This window comes from Heloderma suspectum, chromosome 5 (genome assembly GCF_057233095.1).
Source record: "Heloderma suspectum isolate Gila_16-S chromosome 5, 16-S_ref, whole genome shotgun sequence".
Classification (NCBI taxonomy): domain Eukaryota; kingdom Metazoa; phylum Chordata; class Lepidosauria; order Squamata; family Helodermatidae; genus Heloderma; species Heloderma suspectum.
This window is the reverse complement of record NC_139462.1, coordinates 232,439,317-232,462,130: the sequence shown is the minus strand read 5'-3', so window position 1 is coordinate 232,462,130 and position 22,814 is coordinate 232,439,317. Positions and strand designations below refer to the sequence as shown.

The 22,814-nt window shown below is 46.5% G+C and overlaps 1 protein-coding gene across 6 annotated transcripts in view; it reads right to left on the bottom strand.

Annotated features, from left to right (window-relative positions):
• The window catches only part of LOC146345317 (zinc finger protein 783-like), a 48,280-nt gene that overhangs the window by 4,961 nt on the left and 20,505 nt on the right, over positions 1 to 22,814 (bottom strand). The gene's annotated exons all lie outside the window — the stretch shown is intronic.

Genomic DNA, 22,814 nt, shown 5'->3' with positions numbered 1-22,814 from the left:
ATACAGACAACAGTGGCCAAGTTGCTAACTGGGGGGGGACTGTAGAGACCTTATCATGCTAATTGCACTGGTTGCCAGTTTGTTTCTGGGCTCACTTCAGAGTGCAGATTTTCACTTTTAAAGGCCTAAAGGGTTTGGGACCCAGCTGTCTCACAGATCTCCTTTTCCCACATGAAGCTGGCTACCAGTGCCCTTTTCCAGTTGCCCTTGCCTTCAGAAGTTGGGAGCGGGGGGCAGGGGGGCAGCCTACTAGAGAGAGGGTCTTTTCTATGGTGGCACCCACACAGTGGAGCGCCACCCTCAGCTTGTGCATTTGGCGGCACCTTTACTATCTTTTTAGTGCCAGGTGAAATCTGTCCTGTTCTCATCTGCCTTGAATGGTTTTGTTAAATAATGTTTGAAACCTTTTTGTTGCCTTTTACTATGTTTTCAATTCATTTTAACTGCATTTTATGGATATATTCCGTATCTATGTTATCCTTTATTTTAAGTCCCCCTGAGGCCAACCACAAGAAGGCATGATGATACACTCCTTAAATCAAGGATGTTGAATCTCAGGCCCAGGCCCCAAGTCCAGCCATAGCCTCTTTCCCACATCATCATGGGGTTCCTGCTTTTTCTCCCCAGCTGCCTGTCGTTTGCTGGTCTCCAAGCTTTAGCACGATTTCTTCCCCATTCTAAAAGGCTGAAATCCCTCTCCAAAGGCTGGGCTACTGGCTGTAAGAGCTCTGAGCTAAAATGTGGTGCTATTTTTGGTCCCACCCCCTCTGCCTTTGACCCTGCCCACCAGAGCGCTTCTCCAAAATAGCATTCGGCACTTGGACTGAAAGAGCTTTGACACCCCTGCCTTAAACAAACACGCAAATATACAGCAAAAAGGTCTGCTAAACTGTCTGCCCGCCCCGCCCATAGCTTACCTAACTACAGTGCCCCTCCTTCTGCAGCCTTTTATTACTCACTATACAATACAGTTACTAAATTACAGCTGCTGCCTGCTTGAGAGGACATTGGCACAGCCCCAGGCTCCACTGTCAGGCCAATGCTGGCCAAGCCATCAATGTTCTGCTCCATGCTTATACTTGCGCAGGACGCTGTCGAATGCCTGCTCCAGATCCAAGTGATGAAGAAGCTCTGGGATACAGGTTGAGGCAGAGGAGCTGGGCAATATGCTCAGTCTCAAATCAGTACAGACACATATGGGGTCGCAAGGGGCAGGTGGACACAGGGTTATCTCCACCCCTTAACATGGTCACTCCCATTCCCTAAAACATCCTTCCCCAACCTGGCACACATGTGTTGGACTGCAACTCCCATAATTCCCAGCCAGCATGTTGCAGTCCAACACACCTGGAGGGCAACAGGTTGCGCAAGGTTGCCCTGAAGCAATCTCCAGCTCACCAAAGTAGACAAACCCCACGCTTATTACAAAAGCATCAAGAACATCACCCACTTTTGTGGGTGCACTACCGCTATAAGAAAAACATTTTGCAAACTCTCATGTGATGGAATTTGATGGACCTGTCTTTTTTTATATTCCCAGGCTTGCTCCAATGTGACCCCCCCCCCCGCAGCCCCCTGGACCGAGTCATCCCAGCCTTCCCCCAGGTGTGCAATCCTGCAAGTAAGCAGAACAGATGAACCAGGAGATTTGGCCACAGCTTCCATGCTCTTTGTGCAATACCTGAACTGGCTCTTGAGTGTGCTTAAGAAGAGATCCGTCAACAGTCTAGATTATTTTACGTTCTGCCTAGTGAGGCAAGCTTTGGTTTTACTACCCAATCACATGTTGCATTTTGAACCCTGGGGTCAAAAAATGCTAAGCCTCCTGAAAGCCCAATGGAATAAGGCCAATGTGAGCATTTAACTGTGTAGCACTGGAGCACTCTGGCCAGGTCGACAGCCCCTGGGCAAAGTGCGACCCCATGTGCTCGTTTCCATCGGCCATCAGAAATTTCCCTCTCTTAAGCATAGCCTGGCAACTTGGGAGTTATAGAGGAAGCAGAAGCCTTGCAGAGCTGAAGTGCTGCTTCTCGGCCCTCCCGGCTCATTCCAGCAATGATGGCGATAGCCTGAGACAGTGTTCCTCAACCTGGTGTGCTCCAGATGCGTTGGACTTCAACGCCAATCAGGCTCAGGCAGCATGTCCCAATGGTCAGGAATACTGGAAGTTGGCTGCAAAACACCGAGAGGGCACCAGGCTGGGGAAGGTCCCAAGTGGAGCCTGATGTTCCCTGGAACACTGACAGTTACTTAAGCTGAAGCAGGGCCCACATTAGAACTCACATTAACGCTTCCATGGTGGTTTGAACTCGGAGGCAGCCCAACAGGATGTGGCTGGGGGTGGGGGTGGGGGGGCAACACCCAATCTCTCCCAGTCTAAAACAGACACACGGCACACGTACCCCAGGCAATCCCTACTGAGCAAGGTACTTGTGTTTAGCCTGGTCCTCTTCTTACCCTGTTACATCCTGGAATCCTCCTCGCTTCCTGGGTGAACACTGGGTATGTGCAGATCTGGATATATTCTCCCATTCACAATTCAGTCAGCAGAGGAAGGGAAGGAAGGCAGGGCTTGGATGGGGAATGCTCTTCCTTCCCTCCTAACCAGGAGCATTAGTACTTCTGTTCCTGAGCAGGAGCTAGCTTTCATTTTTGGAAGATGGGTATCTTGTAAGGCACTTTTAGCCAAGAGGATTCTTGTTATTTAAAAGAAGTCCCTGAACCTGTGCCGACCTCTTCCTTTCCATCTCATCGAGACAGGCGGAAGCAGGAGAGCACTGAGTCCTTGGCCTCTGCTTTCCCTTTACCTATAACAGGAGTACACAACCTGCAGGCCGCATGCAGCCCTTGGCCAATTTCAGGGTGGCCTATGAAGCTGTGGGGACCCCACCCAGAGTTTCCCTTGTTAGCACTAGCTAGGGAAAGCCTGGGATTTCCCTTGCCAGTGCTAGCAAGAGAGAGCCTTTCCTTATCTCCAATCTCTCAGGACAAATCATAGATAAGGGAAAAGTTTCCTTCGCTGGTGCTGGCAAGGGAAAGCCTTGTCAGGGGGACGGGAGGGGTTTCTGGCACCTCAGCAGACATCTGATGCAGCCCTCAGGGCGAAAGCATTTGTGTACCTCTGACTTAGGTGGAGCAGCAGCAATGCGAAAGAAGTGACTCTGTGTGTACATGTGTATACAGAGAGAGCAAGCCTGTTTGCATAATGAACAGTGGCCACCATACCGGGGGGGGGTACCTCTTTTTGTGTACCTCTGACTTAGGTGGAGCAGCAGCAATGCGAAAGAAGTGACTCTGTGTGTACATGTGTATACAGAGAGAGCAAGCCTGTTTGCATAATGAACAGTGGCCACCATACCGGGGGGGGGGGGGGGGCTTCAAGTGTTGGAAGCTGCTGGGAAGTGGCTCAGTTTTTCTCTCCTCCCAGCCATTACTCGCAAGCCCCAATCAAGTCCCATTGCATCCAAAAAGGGATTCCTGTCCATCTATCCAGTGGTTGTGGGGATGCTCAAGCAAAGGGGTGTATTTTGGATGCTCTCAGAACTTGCTGCTCACACTTACTCCTGAGAAATCCAGTCCTTCTTACTTCTGAGTAAACATGAATAAATTGGATTGTTGTAGTGTGATGCAAAAGGGTAGTTTTGCAGATATTCTGTGGATAGGAAAGGGAGTGGATTTGGGATGCTTAGTTTCCCCTTTCTGTTGTATGGGGTGCTCGCTGCTGGGGATTCGAGAGACTGCTTTTCTGTGATGCTGTGTGGATTTATTCCCCTAACCCCAATGAGGTTAAATTGGAAGCATTATGCTAATATGCCTCAGTCTCCCATTTTGCAATGGCTGCTTCTGGGTTCAAAAGACTGCTTTTATTTAACTTATTTATCCATTATATTTATATCCCGCCTTTTTTCCTGCAAGAAACCCAGAGAGGCTTACATAATCCTCTCCATTTTTATCCTCACAACAACCCTGTGAGAAAGGTTAGGCTAAGAGTCAGTGAGTGGCCCAAAGTCACCCAGTAAGCTTCATGGTTGAGTGGTGACTTGAACCGGGGTCTCCTGAGTCCAAGTCCAACACTCTAACCACTACACCACACTGGTTCTCCTTTCTGTGTTACTGTCCACCTATGGAGACCCTCTTGGCTCCACCCATCAGCCCCAGTGGGCATCAGCTTCCACTGTCTAAATGGTTCACTTTGAACTCAGAAATTCTAAATATTGCTGGAGGCTGGACCAGATAGGCCAGCCTCCCTCAACCTGGTGCCTTCTAGATGTGTTGGGACTACAGCTCCCAGCACATCAGCACACTCCTTTGCAGCATTTCCCCAACCAGCATAGAACAAAATAAGTAAAGAACAGTTTCAGTCCCTTATACAAAACCATTCTGGTTTCAAAACTAACCATCAAAGAGCTCTCAGCAATGAATAATTCAGCAAAGCCATTTTTCAAACAGAAGAATTTAATAAGATTTCTGTTAACATCACACCTGACACTGAATAAAGCCACCAGGTGTAAAGATAATTCACATTTAACAGCAAACAGATTTTTACTACACCATAACATTTACACTGATGTTGAGGACCTTCAGGTTTGTTTGCTTTTGTCAACAAAGAAACAATTCTCATTAAACACAGCACGAAGTTAAACTATTAGTCGACATACTTATTCACTACAACAAAGGCTAACTCTTGTGGCATCTAGAGTTACACAGGACTCCTGCAACCCCTCCTTCTCCCAGAATGCTTTTTGGCATTGTACGGTCACCAGAGGAGAGAACCTGAAGGTCCCTTGGGGAAGACCCAAAGGGCTTTCAGAGTAGCCCCCTATTCTCTGCATGAGCAAAGAATCCAGGCCTAGGATTTTCAGTAGCAGGAGATCTTTAGGATTTTCAGTTATTGACTTGCATAGGAGGCCACTTTAGCTGCAGCACCATAGCCTCTGCTTATTTGTATACTTAAAAACCCAAACCCTGCTTTCTTCAAAATCAAAGCAGCCAACAATGGGTAAAAATACAGTATCATGTATTAGTATTTTAAAACGTATATAATCAAATAAATACTTAGTTTACAAAATCAAAGGACACTATGAGGACATCTATAAAGTCAACTAAATCAAATCCTTAAAAGGCTAAGTAGGAAAGTTGCACTTGACATTTCTGAAGTCCTGTAATACTGGGGTTTGGAGGGCTTCTTTACAGAGGGAACTCCATAATGCCAGGAAACACTTCTGTGAAGACTCTGCTTTGCACTCCCTAGTCTACTTCACAAACCAACCCTGTGATTCTATGATCTATGAACTTGTGGATGGAACCCAAACCAGGACCTGTTCTGACATTCTTTGCTCAGGCACAATATAGGAGAATATAGGAGGTTATATAGGCGGTATCCTAGGCACGTTTAGAAGAAAACAACCTACAACTGGGGAATGCAGGGAGTTGTAGGGCTTTTTTCTGTCTAAACATGCATAGGATTACACCTTAAGTGTTGTTGCATTGCACGGAGAGACTTCTTATAGCAGGGACAGCCACATCCATGGGCATACTCCCAGGCTGGGGGAGTACATTTTAACTTCAGGCTACATAATACTTAAATCTTCATGGTTAAGGCAAAAGGGGTAGGGGGGCATTTTCACTAATATTTTCTAAATGGCAACATGGGTCCAGCAATTCATCAGTTTTGGCGGGGGGACTGTGCAAAATGTGATCCAGGAAACATTGTCCTCACTCTGAAGTGGCTTTATTTGCTCTCAGTGATGCTCTTAAGTAGCCAGTTATACACTCTGGTTGAAGTTCTGTTCTCAAATTGGTCACTTTAAAATGAAAGTGCAGGAATTCAGCATGCATCACGCACAAGTCAATGCATTTTTTCCTTACACACAGAAGCACTCTGAACAGAATCTTTTAATTATGGTGTGGTCATCTTCTATTAGAGCTTGAGCAGCTTCAGAATGGCACTCTTCCCCAAAGACTTGGTCTGTTTATTTTTGGGTGTAATTTTCAGCAAGGCTCTGTTCATGATCACTGTCTTTGTGTTTGTTTTAAGCAAGCCTCAATTTCTATCATTGTTTTGATGAAACCTAAGTCTTTAACTTTGATGATGCCAGACCATTTCAGGGCATCCAAAGGCAGCTTCTGTAAGGAAATATTTTCACACCATCACGATCTGATGAACTCCTCACTGTCTGAATTAAACTGTTTCAGACGTCATCCACGTGCAACCTCCACAACCCAAGTTTACTTTCAATATCTGTTTGTATATTCAACAGAACCCTGGCTCGCACCAGTTTTTGGCTTCCCATTAAGAACTACAGCTCCATCCCACATCAAACAGGTTTTTTTTCTGAATTATTTGATCTGCAAGTTTTCTGCCACTGCTCTGATACAGATATTGTGGAGAATACATTTTTAAGCAACTTCATTAGTCTGCTTGACTGTTAGGAGCCCAAGTTGAACAGGTTTTCCAAAGTGATCTTGATATGTTGTTGTGAACTGCAGTTTACCATTTGAATCACGCTACATGTAAACTATATCAAATGGACAACATGGATCTATTTCACTGTGCAATGCCGGCCTTGCAGGAAAACCCTTTTTGGGTCCGCTCTGCTTTTTCTGGCACAGCTCGCAAAGCTTCAAGTAAGTCATTACAGCTTCAGCGGTAACGTTTTTGTACTTACGACTAAGTTCCTTCAGCATCCTGGTCCGACCTCCATGGCCAATTGCAATATGTGCTGCATGCAGAATATCAAACAAGTCCTCGTACTGAACAAAATACACAACCTCAGTATGTCCAGGTGATACAGGCACCACTAATTTCTCTTCTGCCCCAATGTTAAGAACATTGAAACGTCTCAGTCGACGATAATGCTTGCCTTTTTTGCTACGAAGCCTTTTCGCCTCTTTGACCTCTTCTATCAACGTCCTGTATCTGTCACGGTTAATGTAACTGTTGTTATCCTCACGTTTAGTAGACAGGATCTCTTCCATCATTTCATAAAAACGCCCTCGGTGTTGTTCGCGCAGCACATGCTCCACGTCGCCAGCAGCATCAACCCAACTCAGAAAAGGGGCTGGACCTGAGCAAAGAGGAAGCTCTTACTCTGTGGCCCCAAACAATGCTTTCTCCTTCCAAACTAGGGAGAGAGGACTTCCTCAATGTTTCAGGCCTGGTCAAAGAGACCACCCTGCTCATATAACTAAAGCACTTTACAGATCAGGGCCTGATGTTTTGTACCCACAGAGATTCCCATTTTGGAAGAGACCCATGGTAGCATAGGAATTGGCTGCTCACAGAAAATTTGCTCCTGACAGACAAGGTTTCATAATGGGTCCTAATGCCAAACAGCCCAAACCCACAAGATCCCTTCAACAGTGAATACATGACATGACCCACAAGATCTCTTCCAACTCTTACGTTTCTGCAAAACACTGCACCAGAAAGGGCAGACATTTTGTGAAGGGAATAAATCTGCAACCAGTAACCACAATCTACTGTAAACTCTGTAAAAGAGAAGAGAACCCTGTGCTTGCAGACTCCAGCCCTATTCAGGCGTGATGAAACTGTGTACTGTAAACATGCAAGGAGGGGGAACAGGCTAGCCCCGAGCCCCCTCCTCATTTGTTTCTGTTGCTCTGTACACATGGAGGGTGAATTTCTAAAGAGGATAGTCTTCTCTATCTGTGGAGGATCTCCACGCAATTTGGAACCCTGGAAAATCAGGACTCCAAACTGTATGAACAGCCTCCACAGATAGAGGAGGCTCTCCATTTCAGAAAGTCACCCCCACACACACATAGGGGGCAATGGAAACATGCAAGGGGCAGAGCTAGCATGGCCCTACTCCTTGTGTTTTACAGTACATCATCATGCCTGAATAGGACTTCTGCCTTTCCATAACTATGTGCATTTGTGGTAGTCTAGACCGTGGCCCGTTATATCAGAAAGATTAGCTCACTGCAAGTAAACTTTGCTGTCAGATGACTGAACTCTTCCGAAAGCACATTCTAAACTCATTTGTTCCATCTGCTGGAGAGAACTTCACTTCCTGGAAGATATCCCCTATCCTATAGCTCATTCATCCTTAAGGCCCTAACCAAACTTTCTGCTTCCCTCTCAGTGCAGAAATCCAACCCTATCCTTCTTAGCATCCAAACTCGCAAGACTTCAGCTAATGTCTCTCAATGGAGCCATTCTGTATCCCCCCAAGTGCCTGCACCTCAACCACTTATGCTCCCCTAATGCAGATTTTCTGTACTGTTTTATTCTGCCTTCCTCCCACACTACTTCCTTGGTCCCAGCCTAATGCTATCACAATGCTGCTCACAACACATATTTCTAGAATCCTGGAATGATCCTAGAACATACCGAGGCTGGGCGGCAGGCGCTGGCGGAGCGCTAGGGGCAGGCCATGCCAGCTAAGGGGAACGAGGGAGAGATGTGTAGTACCTGTCCCCTGCTCCGGGCCTGTCCAGAGCCAAAGGATGGCTGGGGGAGGCGTGACCCCATCTTCTGGCCTTCGTTTGCTGCTCTGCAATGCCAGGTCTGTTACCCAGAAAACCTCCCTCATCCATGACATGATCCTGGATGAGGGTGCAGACCTGGCATGTATTACGGAGACCTGGCTGGCCGAGGCTGCTGCTCCAACCCTTGCAGCCATGTGTCCAGCTGGATTTTCGTATGCACAGCAGCCGAGGGCTGGGGATCGGGGAGGGGGAGTGGCTGTTATCTACCGAGAGTCCTTGGTCTTCACCAGACCCCCTCTCCGGGAGACCAAGGTTGTTGAGTGCATGTACTGGAGGTTGGGCCCGAAGGGCAGTCTGGGGATTCTGCTCGTGTACCGTCCACCCCGCTACACGACTGACTCCCTGGCCGAGGTGCTTGAGGTGGTCTCTGATGTGCGTGTACAGTCCCCTAACTTACTGGTGTTGGGGGACTTCAACGTACATTCGGAGGCCATCCTCACAGGAGCACCTCGGGACTTCATGGAGACCATGGCCTCCTGGGAGCTGCACCATATTCTAACTGGGCCCACCCATGTAGCCGGTCATGCACTAGACCTTGTGTTTGTTTCTGGAGAAGTGGGGAGTGATCTGGAAGTCGGGGGTATATCCACCACCCCCTTGTCATGGTCAGATCACTATCTGGTGATGTTGGACTTCTCGGTTCCACAACCCCTCCGCAGGGGTGGAGGACCCATTAAAATGGTCCGCCCCAGGCGTCTTATGGATCCAAATGGATTCCTGAACGCGCTTGGGGATTCTCTGGGGCATGCCAACGGCCACTCGGTCGAGACCCTGATGGGTGGCTGGAATGCCGCAATCACTGGGGCATTAGATCAGGTGGCTCCGAAACGCCCTCTCCCCCTGAACAGGGCTCGGACTGCACCATGGTTCAATCCGCGGTTACGAGCTCTGAAACAGGAGGTGAGACGGCTAGAGCGCCGGTGGCGGAAGTCTCGCTCCAAAGACGATCAGACACGGGCTAGAGCTATATCTTCAGCCTATCACGTGGCGGTGAAGGCAGCAAAAAAGGAATATTATGCTGCCTCCATCGCGTCTGCAGAGTGCTGCCCCAGGAGGCTGTTCCAAGTGGTCCGGAGCCTGGTCGGTCCTGTGGCTCCGGAACCACTGGAGCATTCTAAGGCCTCCTGTGAGGCTTTGGCAAGGCACTTTGCAGATAAAATTGATCAGATTAGGTGTGTTACTCTGCACGCTGTGGATACAGTTAGTGAGCAAGAGGCGGCCTGTGGCAAACCGGTTTTGTGGGATCGGTTCCAGCTTCTTCCTCCTGATGAAGTGGACAAGGTGCTTTCATCTGTAAGGCCAACCACCTGCTTACTTGATCCTTGCCCATCTTGGCTCATTATGAGCTGCAGAGAGAGACTGGGTGAGGGGATCAAGGCGGTGGTGAACGCCTCCCTTGAGGAGGGAGTGATGCCATCAGCCCTCAAGGAGGCAGTGATAAGACCGCTCTTAAAGAAGCCCTCCTTGGATCCCCCAGTTCTGAACAACTTTCGCCCAGTCTCAAATCTGCCATTTTTGGGCAAGGTGATTGAGCGGGTGGTGGCGGTGCAGTTGAAGGCACACTTGGAAGAAACTGATTATCTAGACCCATTTCAGTCGGGCTTCAGGCCTGGGCATGGGACAGAAACGGCCTTGGTCGCCTTGGTGGATGATATGAGGAGGGCTCTGGATAGGGGTGAATGCTCCTTCCTTGTTCTCCTCGACCTCTCAGCGGCTTTTGATACCGTTGACCACGGTATCCTCCTGGACCGCCTGGAGGGGTTGGGCATTGGAAACACTGTATTGCGGTGGTTCCAGTCCTTCCTCTCTGGCAGGTACCAGAGGGTAGCACTGGGAGAGGAGGTTTCGGACCCGTGGCCACTTACTTGTGGGGTGCCACAGGGTTCCATCCTCTCCCCGATGCTATTTAACATCTATGTGAAGCCACTGGGGGCTATCATCAGGAGGTTTGGGGTGCAGTGTCATCAATATGCGGATGACACTCAGCTCTACCTCTCATTCAAATCTTCACCAAGGTTGGCCGTAGAATCCCTGTCCAAATGTCTGGAGACGGTGAGTGGCTGGATGGGGAGGAATAAGCTGAAGCTCAACCCTGACAAGACCGAGGTACTTTTGGTGGGAGACAAGAGGAAGCTGGGGGATGTTGACCTGGTGTTGAATGGGGTACAGCTACCCTTGAAAGACCAGGTCTGCAGCCTGGGGGTCATTTTGGACTCCCAGCTGTCCATGGAGGCTCAGGTGTCAGCTGTGAGCCGGACAGCGCTGTATCAACTCCATCTGATACGGCGGCTGCGCCCCTACCTTCCCGACCATCTGCTCCCATCGGTAGTACATGCCCTGGTCTCCTCTCGTTTAGACTACTGTAATGCGCTCTACGTGGGGTTACCCTTGAAGACGGTTCGGAAGCTGCAGCTGGTACAGAACGCGGCGGCTCGCCTGATTAAAGGCAGCCGCCGGCGAGATCACATCACTCCAGTGCTGAAGGAGTTGCACTGGTTACCAGTTGTTTTCCGGGCCAAATTCAAGGTGTTGGTTTTGACCTTTAAAACCCTATATGGTTCCGGCCCAGCCTATCTTAAGGAGCGCCTCCAGCAACACCAGACAGGCCGCTTAACAAGATCAGCCTCGGATGGCCTTCTCTCTGTCCCATCAGCCAGGACAGCTAGACTGGTGGGGACGAGGGAGAGGGCCTTCTCTGTGGTGGCCCCCACTCTGTGGAACTCCCTCCCTAGGGAACTCCGTCATGCCCCCTCTTTAATGAGCTTCCGTCGTGCATTAAAAACATGGTTGTTCAGGCAGGCATTTGGGGTGGGTTAGGGTATTTTTTTAAAAAAAAATTATGGTAAAATTTTACTGTTTTAAATTGTTTATGGTGGGTTGTACATCGCCCAGAGTGGCTGGGTGACCAGTCAGATGGGCGATTAATAAATTTAATAAATAAATAAATAAATAAATGGGCAGATGATGGGGGAAGGGGGAGAGGAGAAGTTCATTCATTCATTTATTATTATAAACAAATGAGTTAAGGAGAATCCAGGCTTATAGATCTCTTCTAAAGTATTACCAAATTAGGATTATGATACATATTAAAGCCTTAAAAACTATCTTGAATGATAACATGTCTGTTTTATATCTGAAAAAATAATATAATTACATTGCATTGACTATTTTGATAAAATTGGACATTTAACATTAAATCTGGGAAGGTGCTAGGAAATTTTTGAGATGTACAACTATGCTTTGAATTTCCAAACTGGCTTCTATGTTAAAATTTCAAGTATTTAAGATTGTTAGAAGAGACTACGAAAGCAGTAACAGTGTAATTCTATGGATGTCTACTCAAAAGTAAGTTCAATAAAATTCAGTAGGACATACTCTCCAGTAAGTGCATATAGGAATGCAGCCTAAAATCCTACAATTGGAAAACACTACAAGGCCACTTAAACTCAGTCCTGTGCCACAAGGGGAAACAATTCACAAGTTAACTTTCACACCACCTCCTACACACACACACACACACACACACACACACACGTAAAGTCACACAAGCCAGAGGAAAGCATACCACAGAGCAGGAGCAACGACATACAAATGGGATCAGGTGCCTGAAGATGGCTCAAGCGAGTGGAAGCCCCGGTGCTCCAGGTGAAGGAAGGAATTATTCACTACAAAGGTAATGGTGTAGCAGCCATATCGGGAGTCAGACTAAGTAGCCTCATGCAGTCTCATGCTTCATGTTCTTGCTGAGCTCTTTCTCCCTTGAATATATTGTTGTAAGCTGACGAGACACAGGAATTCCTTGTCTTGTCAAAGGTCATACAATTGTATATCTTGTTCTCTGCTGTTCTCTCCTTATCATGGCTACCCTGTAACCCACTTCTTGTATTATAAACAATGGTGCTAGGAGAAGAAATGTTGAGGACTGCAACCCCACACGGGAGAGGGAGGAGGAGCCGTTTCATATGTGTCACAATGTCTATAAAAACAATGTGCTGATGTATTTCGGGGCTTCTGGCTCTTTGGAAATGATTCCAGCCTTAAGCCCGCACGTTAAATAAAGAAACTCTTTTTCCTTCACTCCGTGGTCTCTCTGACTCTGGGTTCTGCAACAATGGAAGATACATTTAGGCCACGGTCACATGCTGCGACAATCCGGGTGTGTGCGCGTGTGTTAAAACTCTGGGTTGTCATGAATGAGTGGGAGCAAGTGAGTGTGCTGGTTCCCAACAGCACGATCCCACGCACACCTTGCTGCATGGGATCGAGACCCAAGTATGTCGCGAAGACCCATGGACTCGCCAGGTATGTTTTCTCCCGGGAGGACAGATTAGAGACGTGACTGAAAGGTTGCCTGCACTCTTAAAGCCCACTGACAGGTATCCCTTTCTTCTCATCCATGTGGGAACAAATGATACCGCCAAGCGGAGCTACGAAGAGATCACATCAGACTTTGAAGCTTTGGGAAGGAAACTCAAGAACTTTGGGGCCCAGATAGTTTTCTCATCCATCCTTCCAGTAGTTAGAAGAGGGATAGAAAGGGAACGAAAAATACTCCGGGTGAATGACTGGCTACGAAGGTGGTGCCGACGAGAGAGATTTGGATTCTGGGACCACGGGCTATACTTCCTGGAAGATGGGCTGTTGGCAAGGGATGGGTTGCACCTCACAAAGGCTGGGAAGAATGTGTTTGGCCACAGCATGAAGAACTTCATCAGGAGGGCTTTAAACTGAATCCTACGGGGAAGGGAGATGTAATGTTGGGGGTAACAATGGACATAGGCGCATGCACTGCAATGGAGAGAACAGCTCTGATAGCGCCCAATAATAGTCTTCAGACACATGTAGGAAGAAAGCCAGACTATGAAGCACATGGTCTTCGATGTCTATATACTAATGCCCAGAGTATGGGAAACGAACAGAATGAACTTGAACTCTTAATACAAGAGGGAAATTATGACCTGATAGGTATAACTGAGACTTGGTGGGATGACTCTCATGACTGGAATACAGCAATTGAAGGATATAACTTGTTCACAAAGAACAGGAGGAACAGAAAGGGAGGTGGGGTTGCACTGTATGTGAAAAATACATATCTCTGCACAGAAATACAGGAGGAGGAGCTTGGTAGCCCCATCGAGAGCATCTGGGTTGAAATAAATGGAGCAAAGAATAAAAGGAACCTGGTGGTCGGAGTCTACTACTGGCCACCCAATCAAGGAGAAGACAAGAATGAAACTTTTGAAAAGCAAATGGCCAATGTTTTAAGGAGGCATGATGTAGTAGTAATGGGGGACTTCAATTTCCCCGAAATTTGTTGGGAGACAAATTCTGCAAAACATGGCCCCTCCAGGAAATTCCTGACTTGTGTGGCGGATAACTTCCTCCTACAGAAAGTAGAGGAAGGAACTAGAGGATCGGCTATCCTTGACTTGATCCTAACCAACAGAGATGACTTAATGGATAAAGTAGCAGTTACAGGAACTCTGGGGGAAAGCGACCATGTTGTACTTGAGTTCTTGGTTCTAAGGGAAGCAAAAGCTGAGTGTAGTCAAACGCGTACCCTGGATTTTAGGAAAGCTGATTTTCATAAACTCAGAACAATGATCAGGAAGGTCCCATGGCAAGCGATGCTAGCGAGAAAAGGAGTCCAAGATGGGTGGGAGCTTTTAAAAAAGGAAATTCTCAAGGCACAATCACAAACAATTCCAACAAGAAGAAAAGGTGGAAGACAACAGAAGAAGCCAATGTGGCTTCACAAAAAGCTTAGGGATGACCTGAAAACAAAAAAGGACACATATAGGAAGTGGAAAGAAGGCCAAGTAACAAAGGAAGAGTACAGGCAGATAGCACAGAATTGCAGGGATGGCGTCAGGAAGGCTAAAGCTGAGAATGAGCTGAGGTTAGCAAGGGATGCTAAAAGCAACAAAAACGCTTTCTTCAGCTACGTGCATAGTAAAAGGCAGAGGAAAGAAATGGTGGTTCAGCTATTAAATAAGGATGGAAAAATGATAACACATGACAAAGAAAAGGCAGAGGTGCTCAATTCCTACTTTGGCTCAGTCTTCTCCCAAAAGAGGGTCTATGACCCCCCTGGCAAAGGCGAAGTACAGGCTGAACGGGCAGGATTGCAGCTTGAGATCGACAGGCATATGGTCAAGGAACACCTAATTACTTTGAATGAGTTCAAATCTCCAGGGCCAGATGAACTGCATCCTAGAGTCATAAAGGAACTGGCAGAAGAACTCTCAGAACCGCTGTCTATTCTCTTTGAGAAATCATGGAGGATGGGGGAAGTGCCAGATGACTGGAGGAGGGCTAACGTTGTCCCTATCTTCAAAAAGGGTAAAAAGGAGGAACCTGGGAACTACAGACCAGTCAGCCTGACATCAATCCCTGGGAAAATTCTGGAGCAGATCATAAAGCAATCCATCTGGAAACACCTTGACAACAATGTCGTGATTACTCGAAGCCAACATGGATTTGTCAAAAACAAGTCCTGCCAGACAAATCTGATCTCATTTTTTGATCAAGTCACCTCCCTTGTAGACCGTGGGAATGCTGTAGACATCATATACCTCGACTTCAACAAAGCTTTCGACAAAGTGCCCCATGATATCCTGATGAGCAAACTAGCTCGAAGTGGGCTAGATGAAACAACGATCTGGTGGATCCACAGTTGGCTACAGAATTGGACTCAAAGAGTGCTTATCAATGGGACCTTCTCAAGCTGGGGAGAGGTAACGAGTGGGGTACCGCAGGGCTCAGTCCTGGGCCCAGTGCTCTTCAACATTTTTATTAATGACTTGGAGGAGGAGGTGCAGGGAATGCTGATCAAATTTGCAGCAAGTGTTACCTTCCGCGCCTCCCTCAGAGGAGTCACACAGAAGAAGGCCTCAGATGTTGATCATAGTATCCAGGTAGGTTTACGTCAGGGGAGGCACTCCACCAGCTATTGTGGTCCCAAGCTGTGTAAGGTTTCATAGGTTAAAGCCAGCACCTTGAACTGGGCTCAGAAGCATAAAGGTACCCAATGCAAGTGGACAAGAGTTGGTGTTATGTGCTCAGATCTTCTGGTCCAATTATCTGGCTGCCGCATTTTGCACAAGCTTCAGCTTCCGAACAGTCTTGAACAGATGGCCTTGGGTCAGACACTCTCTCAGCCTAGCCTACCTCACAGGGTTCTTGTGAGGTTAGAGCATGGTGGGAGAGATATATGCTGTCTGGGTTAAAAATGTCATAACAATCTCCTGCATGTTCTTGCTCTATCACCTCTGGGTGTTTCTGGGGGCGCTGCGCAGCAGTGTGCAAAATTCCCACACTGTACGGAAACTGTTTCAGGCCCTCTCCTTGTGGATGGTTTAACATCTACATCAGCGTTCCCCAACCAGGTGCCCTCCAGAGGTGTGGGACTACAACTCCCATAGTCCCCCAGCCAGCTACGGAAGTTGTAGTTCCACACCTCTGGAGGGAACCAGGTTGAGGAAGGCTGAACTATATATGGGTTCAGGGCTATTCAACTCACTCAACCCCAAAGGGCACATTAGAATGCCAGCCGCTCAGTTATTCTTTAAAGTTCCAAGACCCTGAAAATGAAAATAAGTGTGTGGTTTTTATTATTATTTTTGTTTGCTTGTTGATATGGAAACATGGTAACGAGTGGGGTACTGCAGGGCTCAGTCCTGGGCCCAGTGCTCTTCAACATTTTTATGAATGACTTGGAGGAGGAGCATTGAAAATGCTGATCAAATTTGCAGATGACACAAAATTGGGCGGGATAGCTAATACTTTGGAAGACAGAAACAAAATTCAAAGTGATCTGGATAGACTGGAGTGCTGGGCAGAAAACAACAGAATGGCATTTAATAGGGACAAATGCCAAGTTCTGCACCTAGGAAAAAGAAACCAAATGCACAGTTACAAGATGGAGGATACATGGCTCAACCACACTACGAGCGAGAAGGATCTTGGAATTGTTGTCGATCACAAGCTGAATATGAGCCAACAATGTGATGTGTCTGCAAAAAAGGCCAATGCTCTTTTGGGCTGCATTCATAGAAGCATCGCTTCCAAATCCCGGGAAGTACTAGTTCCCCTCTACTCAGCACTGGTTAGGCCTCATCTGGAGTACTGTGTTCAGTTCTGGGCACCACACTTGAAGAAGGATGCAGACAAACTGGAGAGGGTTCAGAGGAGGGCAACAAAGATGATCAGGGGACTGGAAACAAAGCCCTATGAAGAGAGACTGAAAGAACTGGGCATGTTTAGCCTTGAGAAGAGAAGACTGAGGGGAGATAGGATAGCGCTCTTCAAGTACTTGAAAGGTTGTCACAGAGAAGAAGGCCAGGATCTCTTCTTGATCATCCCAGAGTGCAGGACACGGAAGAATGGGCTCAAGTTACAGGAAGCCAGATTCCGGCTGAACATCAGGAAAAACTTCCTGAGTGTCAGAGCAATACGACAATGGAACCAATTACCTGGGGAGGTGGTGGGCTCTCCCACACTGGAGGCCTTCAAGATGAGGCTGGACAGCCATTTGTCAGGGATGCTCTGACTTGGATTCCTGCATTGAGCAGGGGGTTGGACTCGATGGCCTTGTAGGCCCCTTCCAACCCTACTATTCTATGATTCTATGATCACTCCTGCTGTAAGTGGGTGGAGCTAAACAAGCCAGGATGCTCCGTTCCTGGGTTTATTGTGATGCTCAAACCCAGAACTCTGGGTTGTCTCTACCCTGAAAACCCAGAACTCTGGGTTTAGATGTCACCATAAACAAACCAGGGACAGAGCATCCCTGGTTTGTTTAGCTGCAGCAGGAGTGATCAAACTGTCAGGAACCAGCAAGCTCACTCCCACTCATTCACAACAATCCAGGATTTTTAAAAATCTGGGTTGTAGTGATGTGTGACCATGCTTCCACACTTTTAAAATGAAACTAGCTGCATTAGGAGGTCATGGAGCCTCCTTCTAAGTAAGCTTTCCACAAAGGCTGGTCAATACTGCTACTACTAGGTATACAGTATTTTGTCTCTTGGTTGGACTAGAATTAGTCCAACACACAAATTTATGGCACACACTTTAACATTTAAGTTAAGCATTGACTGACACTTTACATGCCACTTCCTTCCACAAAACCCATGTCTGTTAATTGAACATATTTATTATGCATTTCCTTCACACCCTATACAGTAATTAGTCAAATTTGAGGTAGAACAGGCAGAATGGAAACACTGCGCTCTGTGTAACTGAGAAATCACTAGGTTACTTGAGTGTTCTGGCAACTTTGTTAGTCTTTCAGATGCTACAAAAATCTTTGTTGTTATCACCACAAATGAATATGATTACCACTGTATATGAAGGTTCTGATACTTGGTATCAGGCTAGCACCACCTTGCCTTCCACTGGGCAAGGAGGTGGGAGGTCTCACTCTCTACAACTCACACAAGTATTTTTAGGTTACATTTCATATGTATTGGGGCAGAACAGGAATCAAAAAGCGTGGTGTTCGTTTTGTCTTTTACTAACAACACTGGTAGCTAAGAGATTACTATTGCAGTGCTGGAAGGCGAGAACAAGTCCAGGGGAGAATCAGTAGATGTGGGACATGCTGGAGTTTATTGCCAAGGAAATGAAGGCTATCAATACCTGGAAAGGCTTTAAAGAACTATCTGGAAACTAAGGGAAGCTTCTCACTCTGTGACATAGTTCCCACCACTTGGATGTACCTTACTTCCCTTCCTTTTCTCCCCTCTTTTTTGGCAAGGGGAGGGGGGTTTCTTCTTGATCTTTTATGCTATGCACCACTGCATCTCTTCAGGAAGGAATTGGGAGGAATGAGGGAGACTGGTTTGCAGCTACAATACCATAAGGCAGGGGCAGGCAACATGGTGCCTATAGCCACTAATGCACTCTCAAACAGGGTGTTTAGAGTGTGTGAGTGTGCATGTGTATAGGATGAGAGAAAGAGATGGAGCAGGGAATGAGTTGGCTGCCAGAGAGGAGAAGGGGGAGAGAAAAAGAGTTTGCCATCTGTGAAATAGGTTTCTGATGGTTATGCACTATCATAGGAACATAAGAGCAGCCATGCAGGTTCAGACCAAAGACCTATCTAGTCCAACATACTGTTCCCACAAGTGGCCAACCAGATGCCCCCATGGGAAGCACACAAACAGGACGAAAGTGCAATGGCATCCTCCTGCTCGTGTTCCCCAGTAACTGGGATTGAGAAACATACTACCTGCAATACTGGAGGCAATATATACCCATCATGACCAGTAGCCATTGATAGCCTCATCCCCTATGAACTTGTCTAATCCTCATCTCATGTTCTAGAAACCACTATCACATCTGATAACAAAAGCTGCAGCAGGTGAATTAACAGAACTACTACTGATGGGAAATAAGCTAGATGGAAAGATGCTGAATTAAACTTGAACTGATTTTGAAGTCTAAATATGTTTTTGTTTAACACTCAATGGTGTTTATTTGAAGTCCAGTTAATCAGTGTCATTTCCATCATCTATGACGCAGACCAAAGAAGGAGTTCCGTCCTCCCCTTCTTCTCCTGGAATGCTTATGTTGGGCAGCAGCAACAATCGTGCTCCTTCTGCAACAGCACCAAGTTTGGTGCACTGGATTAAGTCTGGATCAGCTGTCGCAATGCCACAGGCAATAAACGACTGGATTTTAATGTCCCTGGACACACCTTCCCAGGCCTCCTTAACCCACTGTATAAGCTGAGCTGGGTTTGGGGGTCTAGGAAAACCACTGGGTGTTAGGTTGGTGGTTCTCTCTGGCAACTGCAGCCAGTTTTCATACATTTCTCGATACGTGGCTTTGAAGGTGGGGTTCCATGAGACTTCTGCTGGCTGCAGCAGTTTGGTGGAGCCTCCTGGCATGCAAACCATTTTTGTGTTTGCCTCTTGAAGAGCCTGCTTGACTTCTGGCATCAGGTGGCACTGATACAAGTCCCAGACAAGCAATCTAGGAGCGGAGCTGAACATGCCCCATACTTTCCAAAGCCATGCTTTGGTCGCCCCTGGGGTCATCTACCCTTTAGGAGAGAATTCTATAACCACCCCCTGCAGCTCTTTCAACTCAGTGGGCACCTCTTGGCCTTTGAAAACCACCAGGGTGGCAGTTTGTGTCCATCTGCCATAGTTGTTAGGCACACTAGGATTCTGTCTTTTTCATGGCTGGCTGCAAGAAGAGGAGAATGCCTGAGGCCATTGTTTTCCGCTGTTGGGCTCATCAGCATGGAGAGCTGCCTCATCCATAATCCCAATATTTGAAAGGCCAATGGAGAATCTATCCCTAAAATCCCTGCAGGCCATCACAAACTTTGCAACCTTTTTGATGAGGTCCTGGGGCAACCTCTGCCCCACATTCACGTGAGTCCTCATTACCAGGCCATTTCTGTGCATAAAGTTAGAAACCCACCCTTCACTAGCTACAAACAAGGAGGCGTAGGGACACAGAGAGAGTGCTTTCATCGCAATGTCCCTGCAGGTAACTCTCAGCTGCTTGGTGCCCTGCTCCCAGACCCACTGGAGAATGTGCTCAAGAACAGCCCAGCTCCTGAGAGCCTCCTCCTCTTCATGCTTGACTAGGAAGCCATTTCTTCAAGCATTGCCTCCTGGTGCCTCCATTCTCGGTTTCTGCGAGCATGAACACCCATCATGTGAGCAGCAGGGCAATTGTCCTTCTGTTTGGCTAGCTCTATTGCATGCAGCTTGAAGGCACAGTCATATGATCTCTTAGGCCCACCTGAATTGACAGAGGAGATCAAAAGACAGCGATGCAGAGCAAAGCACTGCTTGGGAATGGAGGAGTAAATAAGGGTAAGAGAAGCCAGAAGGCACAAAGTGGCCACAAAGAAAGCAGCCACGAGGACCTAGTATGTTGCATATCAGGCAGCAGGCAGATCTGCCGCTTCTCATGTTAATAACCCCTTTTCAAGTGTCTTTTATCAAGCTTTGTTAAAAATGAATAGCTTTGGAAGCTTGCATCCAATAGTTAACACTCTTATAAATGCAGATTTAACACAGAGATTTTGCCTAGTTCTTCCCTGTTTCACTTTTTGGGGAGGAGGTGGGGCAATATTTATAATATTGGAATTAAAAAATTAATATTCTACTTTGTTCTTTTAGCAGCTCTAGCAGTTACACCTGCCAATTATCTTTCCATCCATGCCAAATACTACAATTTTTATAGCAGCTCAATACCTTAGACTTCTTAAACTACTTCAGTATACTTTCCCTTTTCCAACACTGTTCTATGAATTCTCTGTAGACTTTTATCACCATCAAAGCTTAGGTGTGTCTCCTGGAGTAACACTACAGAGAAGTTCATATGTTCCAAAATTAGGGAAAGATTTTTCTGCTAAGGATAAAAAAGATACTTCCGCTTCAGCAATTTATAAAAATGCTCTTTTTCCAAAATGGAAATTTTATAAGAAATTTAGAATGTGCAATTGAGCACATTAAAAAGGATGCTGCTAAAGTTAAAAGAATGAATTATTTCAAGCAGCAGCTATTCCATGCTGCTTAATGGCAGCTGGATCTGATCTTTTTCTGTTGCGCTTTAAGTCGAGGTTGTTTTGGCTATGGTTTTATGCTGGCTGTGCTTCAGGAGACTGTTTTACTGTAACTGTAATTTTAGCACATTGTATTCTGCTTCAACTGACATGTGTTTAGCAAAGAATGCAACATATAACATTTAAAAGATAAATAAAATATATGACTTTATACGAAGTACAATATGGTTTATGGCACAATCCTATACATGTCTACTGAGAAGGAGGTCCCACCGAATTTAATGGGGGTTACTCCCAGGTAGCAGGAATAGGATTGCAGCCTCAGGGATATTTGCTCCACTTTATTTTGCTTATGAGTAAACAGAAAAAAGATTTGGAAAACATAAATGCTGAACACCTCAATGTATTATTAGAAAGCCAAAAACGTAGCCTTTTGTTTCCGAAGGCACAACCCACTAATGTGTTCATGTAAAAGGATATGAATGGGGAAAATCTGCAGCAGAATTTTTCTTTTTGTATCCCAGAAAAAGAATATAGGAAAGATGCAGTTGCAGAACATCTCGTTTCCTTTTTTTAAAGGAAATCCTCTATGTAAAACAAATTTGTGTAAGGCAGCTAAAAGATTAGCATTTAGATTAGTAGCTATAACAACTATTTTGGAAAAGGAATTAAGGGCGCAATCTTATGAAGATAGTTCAGAGGCTGCTGAATATCCAGTGCAGGGTGGCAGGAGTACAGAGGCGATCCTCGCCTCCATGCTCCGAATGCCCTGCATTTTTGCTAGACTGGCAATTTCACCTGTCTAGCCACGGTGCTTCGGACCAGCAGGGAAAGAGGCTGGGGTGACCATAGGAAGCTGCGTAAGGCAGCTTCTCTGGTCTCCTCCCACCCCACGCTCAGGTTTCCAAGTGTGGAGAGGTAGCTGGCATGGTTCTTTCCAGTCAGCTATGAGGGGGAAGGGGTGGGAAGCGTGGTTTACTGGGTCAGAGGTCAGAGCCCTGTCCCTGACCTCAGAGCCAGTAAACCAAACAATCCTATGGCCCTGCAGACACTGTCTAGGGGCCATATGATCACTCTCTAAGTATCCTAATTCTCAGGCATAGTGTTTCCTAAAAAACCAGGAATGCTCACCACCACTCTGCTTTCTCCCCTATCACACTTTTATCAATATAGTTAATCTCTACCTGAACACTTGTTTCTGGAGTTTATACAAACTGAGCAAACTGATTTAGCAATGATGAATAAGGATGCAGAAAATTTGGCAAGCACATTTTGCACTGAGAGGAGACGCCTCGCCTGTCAAAAGTCTCCCTACCATGCAGGGGACACATCATATATTGAGAGTAACAAACTCTACATTACATTAAACATTGCCCTTTGTGGAATCTGGCAAGCCTAAGCAATCCCACATCTGAAATGTACTCTTGCTGCTCTTTGTAATAGGGAGGTAAATTCAACAATTCTCATGGGAATATGGCCATGAGAAGAACAAACCTTCTGAGCTCTTGGATTCCAAAATATGGAGCACAGCAGGCCTGAAGACACTCTCCTCTAAACATACTAACATGAGGGCTTTTGCTGTACAGCATACTTAACAAAATAGTTAACCTTCTCTGGACCAGATGCCCGAGTATTATTTGCCCTTTGGTTCACTCAGCTTCTAATTAAGTACTCAAACAATCCACCAGGCAAGCAACTAAGGGAGCAAAAAAAGGATCAGATCAAAGCATGAATAGAAACAGCCAAGGACCTTAGACTTAGTTAAAAG